Raw genomic sequence first — 6,196 nt, 5'->3', positions numbered from 1 at the left:
TGTCATCTCCAAGGCTAGTCGCCGGAGGCCGGACTTCACGGACGCAGGCTATAAAGTCATCTTGATCAAAAGGAGACCCGTCCTCCTTCACGGTAGGATAGCCCCTTGCAACATACGCCGGGTCTAGGTCTGGCACCCAAGCTTTGGAGCGGCTTAGGGCAGTCAGTGCATTGGCTCGCGCATAGGAGCGTTTTACCTCTTGAAATCTAGCAGGAAGGATGGATAGCTTCTTCAGGACATCACTAAGCCAGTTGGATCCTTGATTTACCGGAGAGATAGCGGCCAGAGCCCGTTGTGTACCAATGTACAATTGTTGAACGAAGGTGTATACTGCCTTCAGTTTAATCAACGGGTCTTGGCTCAGATTTTTGCTTCGTGGACCTGTATATTTTTAACAGAGTCAGTTGGCGGATCATATTCCGGTTTGACGAAAATTATATTCAAGATCAATTCAGACGGCTTACCAAAAATCGCAGCAACCATCTGAGATACCCGGCCCTTCAAATTGTTCAGCTCTGTTGAAATTTCTTTCAGAGCTGTTTCGGCTGTCTCAGCTCGGCGGGTCAGGAGTGTTTTCTCATTCTCCCAAGTTTTCTCTTTGGCAGCAAAATTGGTCTTCAAAGTTTCTGTTTCAGAAAGGATCATTTGCAATTTGGAGGTGGAAGATTTGATTTCTGACTCCTGGCTTGCTAGCCGGGTCTTTGTGTCAGTCAATTGGGAGTTCATTTCAGATAATGCATTCTGTGAAACATTCAAATAAGTCAAGATTTGGTTTTCAATTCCAATATACATATTCAAAATACAAAGTCCCAAGTACTTTACGAATAAACCACTTGGCACTTGGGGGGCTAATGTATGCCAAATCAAATTTTTGTGACTCTACCAGCACATTAGAAGTCCCAAGTCCTTTACAAAGTAACAGCACTTGGCACTTGGGGGCTAATGTACACAATCCAGCAAGGTTATCAAAGATAAACCGGAATGTTAAGTATTTTACAGATGGTGTTCAATTCTGAAGTACCGATTCATTAATGCTTAAATAAACCGGTCCTTGGGGACTACGGGTGAAGTCTTGTTCTACCAATATCAAGCAAAGATTCAGAAGTAAAAGTATCAGTCTATATTGTAAGTCTATAGGTTATTCTGTTTCTCTCATAATCTACAGACTTGGGGGCTGAAGGAATATTGATAAACCGGAAATTACATACCTCATACTTCAATTGAAGCTGCTTGACCATCTCAATCTCAGAATCACGACTGGAGTGTACATGACTGAGATAGCCGGATAAGATATCACTGGCATTAGGACGGTCATAATTGGCAACATTAAGACGAACCTTCCGCCTCTCCAAAGCTTCTTGCTTAGCTGTACACCGTGCCAAAACCGTCGGGTTCCCTGGCTCAACATAGTGGCTCCCAGTAATTTGAACATCTTGAACACGGGGAGACGGTGGGCCGGTTGAGCTTGATGGAGCAGCTGCAGAAGGGTTAATAGTGTTCTTGACAAGGGATGGCTCTGGAGGATTTGCTTCATGAACAATAGGCGGGTCTTCTGGGGTGACAGTCAATGGAGAAGGTGGCCTAGCCGGCTCAGATGCCAGTACTGGCGGGTCTTCCATTGGTTTTGTTGTCTTCGCTTTTTTGGACTTAGCTTGACCACTGAAGAAAAATATTGCAGGATAATCAGCATTAAGATAACAATTGATCAAACTCAGAAGAAAAGAGGGTTTTTAATTACCCAGGAGCAGTCTTGAAAGCCGGAAATTGTGTTTGTGATGAGTCGCCCGAGGAACGAGACACCTCCTGAAAAGGTAAATGAAAGGAGTTAAAGAAAATACAAGGAGCGGGATTCATTAAAACAAAGGTAAGGACAGTAATAAGTAAACCTCGTTCGGACGTTTCCGAGGGGTCTGTTCAGGGACGACAGCCGGCTCATCTTCAATCTCAACTTCACAACGGCTTTCATGCTGCTGCTTTTTCAAATGAAAGTTGGGATCCAAGTAAGCTAAGGGGTTAGAAAACCTTACTTTATGGATCACTCGTCGAACTTTGTGTCTTGGTAAGGGCTCTGAGTCGGACGAAATGATAGTTACCTCTGCTTCCCCGGCCTGGCTAGCCCCAGTGTCATCCTGTTAAGGATCAGTATCAATAAGATTGTTAAAAAATTGGCCAAGGGAATCAAGGGCTACCTCCGAGTCAGACGAGTCATCAAGCTTCATTAAATCCTCAGCAGTAGTTTTCTTCTTCTTCTTTGATTTCTGGGTCGTCTTCTTGGTGTTCATAGCGGCGGCGGCTTTCGCCTTCTTGGCAGCTTCATGGTCATATTTCACCTTCCAGAAGTCAGAATTGGCCTGTAAAGACAAGTAGAAAGATCTGTATTAAGTACAAATAGCTGAGCAAAACAAGAAGAAAAAGATATTAGAATGTACTTACTTCTGGTGCCGGATTAATCTTGCAAAAGGGACTCAACGCAACAATACTACAATCTTCGTACTTCCCATTTACCAAAAGAGTTGACATCGAAACAATGTCTTCTTCGGTGAGTTCAATTGAGCTGTAACGAAGAGAGTTGTCCGGGCTTCCGTCATATTCATACATCAGTTTGGATCGACAGCCTAATGGAATAACCCGCCATGAGATCCAGCAACGGGTCAGATCTACTCCGGTTAAACCATTGCCCAACAAAGCACAGATTCTTCTGATGGAGGGAAGTAGCTTCTTGCGTTCAGCAACGGTGAGCTTATCCGGAAGGGTGAACTTGGAGTAAAGACGACCGGGGCGGTAACCCGGCAGAGGCTTCTCGTTTGCTAGAGAAATATCCTGACAATAAAACCAAGTTTGGTTCCAGTCCTTTGGGTGACTTGGTAAGACGATAAGAGCGAAAACAGCACCCTCGCGGCGCTGAATTGAGATGCCTCCAAGTTCTAAGCTAGGACCATTTGGGCATTCGTTCTGCCGATTTAGATAAAAGTACTCCCTAAACAGCTCTACGGTGGGCTCTTGCTGAAGATACACCTCACAGAGTACTTGAAAGTTGCAAATGTTGGAAATGGAATTGGGTCCAAGGTCCTGAGGGTGCAGTTTGAAAAAATGAAGGACCTCTCTGAAGAATTTTGAACCGGGCGGTGAGAATCCACGATTCATGTGGTCAGTGAAGATAATCACTTCTCCGTCTTTTGGATTGGGGCGTTCTTCCTCCGGGTCAGGAGCACGATAAGACATGACATTCTTCGAAGGCAGAAACCCAATGATGAAGAACTCCTTTAACCGTTCCTCCGTTATGGACGAAGGGACCCAGTTACACACGGTGGGTGTCTTTGACGGCATGATGTGCAGAGAGCTGAAAAATAGATAATAATATGCCAGTTCAGCCTACGGTCAGTTATAAAACAAGCAATGGAGGTTTAACTAAGGGCTAATGACATATAAGGAAAAGAGAGCCCGTGCGGTAAACCGCCATGACTATAGATTCTTTCAGAAAGTGGATTCAGCTAAGTATTGGGACAAACAAGTTTCCCAAAGTGATTGATATTATTCCAGATCAAAAGGCTGTTTCAAAAAGGAAAATATTCTAGACCTAAAAACCTAGTACAGATGAGTTCGTCGATTATAAAGAAGCATCTATACAGGTAAAAGGGATCTACTGATATCAAAAATGAATGCTAAACAGCTAACCTGTTCAAGAATTCATCCGATTAACCAGTTAACTTGTCGATTAATCCCTACTCATAGGGTCCCGAGTAGCCGATTACCAGATAAATCGTCCGATTAATTGATTAAATGTCCGATTAACTTGCTGATTAGCCTATTAATCCCCTACTCACGAGCCGACTGAGCAGCTACCAGTTAACGATTTCCTCAACAATGAACAACTATCGTGCGAGTTATATCTCTTCTTTCGATCAAAAAGAAGTTGCGGAGAAGATCTACAAATGATCCATGGCGAACAGGTGAAGAACACTGAAGAACTTGCAAACCTAGAACAGATCTGGGTGTGTGAGAGAACAAAACTTACGAGATGCAGGTCTGCCGCGAAGAATGGCCGCGTCCTCTAGTCGGACTCAGGGTAATGCAGCGGCCAAGCTTGATGACGACGATGAGAGTCGCGGCGGCGGCGGAGCTCGAGTAGCAACGGAGGTTGCGAGAGGAAGAAGATGAGGAAGAAAGGAGAACGGGAAGGACCGGCCGCGTGCCTATTTATAAGGGCAGATGCGAATAGGCAGGCGCGAAAATCAAGGAGACCCAATAATAATTATCCAACTGAACAGACGCCTCGATTCTCGGAAGGCATTAAAAATGAAAGATCCGTTGTAAGATGACGTCATGAAGGTTTTTTGTGCTTTCAAAAGATGACGTCACGGCGGGTTACAGAAGTTCTTAGACAAATGATGGATTCTGACTAAGTGTTGAAGATTGACAAAGAACAAAGTTCAGAGTCAACCTGGGGCCTAATGTTGGGGATATTACTATCAGCTGAGACCCGCCCAGGAGGGGCCGGGTCAGCTTCAATGGCGGGTTACGCAAGAAGTTCAGTAAACATCCAAAGTTTGTAGTTTATTAAGTCTTATAGAAGGCCCAAAGGCCTGGGGGCGGCTTAAGGCCCGATATTGTAAAACGCCACGTGTAAGGAAATACTTGTACAGAAAGACATGTAAAGAAAGTCACCGAGCCGGACACGATTATGAGCCGGCCGGGACTCTGTAGGCCACCTGGCGTCAACCCGTGTATATAAGGGGACGACCCGGTGGCGGTTTAGGGCAAGAAACAACAAGTCGATAACCAAGCCGGCGAGTTAAAGCCTCTTGGTGATTGAAACCTCAGCAATACCAAACCCAACTAGACGTAGGCTTTTACCTTCATCGTAAGGGGACGAACTAGTATAAAACTCTCTCGTGTCCTTTGTCCCGATTAACCCCTTTAAGCTTCCTAGTGCGATGGCCCTACGACTAAGTCCTTGCTCTAGGACATCTGCCGTGACAATTCCACGACAGGAACATATCCTATGCAAGTGCCACTCCAAAACTTACAGAGGACACCACGCGGGAGATAGAACTGCACATAAGGTATTGCAATCCGGTTTTTATTGGCCTACTCTCTTCAAGGATGCCCGTAAGTTTGTCCTATCTTGTGATGAATGTCAAAGAATCGGTAATATTAGTAGACGTCAAGAAATGCCTATGAATTATTCACTTGTTATTGAACCATTTGGTGTTTGGGGCTTTGATTATATGGGACATTTTCCTAACTCTAATGGATATACACATATTTTAGTTGCTGTTGATTACGTTACTAAGTGGGTAGAAGCTATTCCAACTAGTAGTGCTGATCATAAAACTTCTATTAAAATGCTTAAAGAAGTTATTTTTCCGAGGTTTGGAGTCCCTAGATATTTAATGACTGATGGTGGTTCACATTTTATTCATGGTGCTTTCCGTAAAATGCTTGCTAAATATGATGTCAATCATAGAATTGCATCTCCGTATCACCCACAGTTTAGTGGTCAAGTAGCATTGAGTAATAGAGAACTCAAATTAATTTTTGCAAAAGACTGTCAATAGGTCTAGAAAGAATTGGTCCAAGAAACTTGATGATGCATTATGGGCCTATAGAACTGCATATAAAAATCCTATGGGTATGTCTCCGTATAAAATGGTATATGGAAAAGCATGTCACTTACCTCTCGAACTAGAACATAAGGCATATTGGGCTATTAAAGAGCTCAATTATGACTTCAAACTTGCCGGTGAAAAGAGGTTATTTGATATTAGCTCACTTGATGAATGGAGAACCCAAGCTTATGAAAATGCCAAGTTGTTTAAAGAAAAGGTTAAAAGATGGCATGACAAAAGGATACAAAAGCGTGAGTTTAATGTAGGTGATTATGTATTGCTATACAACTCTCATTTAAGATTTATTGCAGGAAAACTTCTCTCTAAATGGGAAGGCCCCTATGTTATCGAGGAGGTCTATCGTTCCGGTGCCATGAAAATCAACAACTTCGAAGGCACAAATCCGAAGGTGGTAAAAGATCAAAGAATCAAACATTATATCTCAGGTAATCCCATAAATATAGAAACCAATATTATTGAAACCGTAACCCCGGAGGAATACATAAGGGAGACTTTCCAGAACGTTTCAGACTCCGAAAAGGAATAGGTATGTGGTACTGTAGGTGTTGGGGATATTACTACTGGGC

This window comes from Triticum urartu, chromosome 5A (assembly GCF_056163025.1).
Source record: "Triticum urartu cultivar PI428250 chromosome 5A, HENAU_Tu73, whole genome shotgun sequence".
In the NCBI taxonomy this organism is placed as follows: domain Eukaryota; kingdom Viridiplantae; phylum Streptophyta; class Magnoliopsida; order Poales; family Poaceae; genus Triticum; species Triticum urartu.
This window is presented reverse-complemented; position numbering follows the sequence as displayed.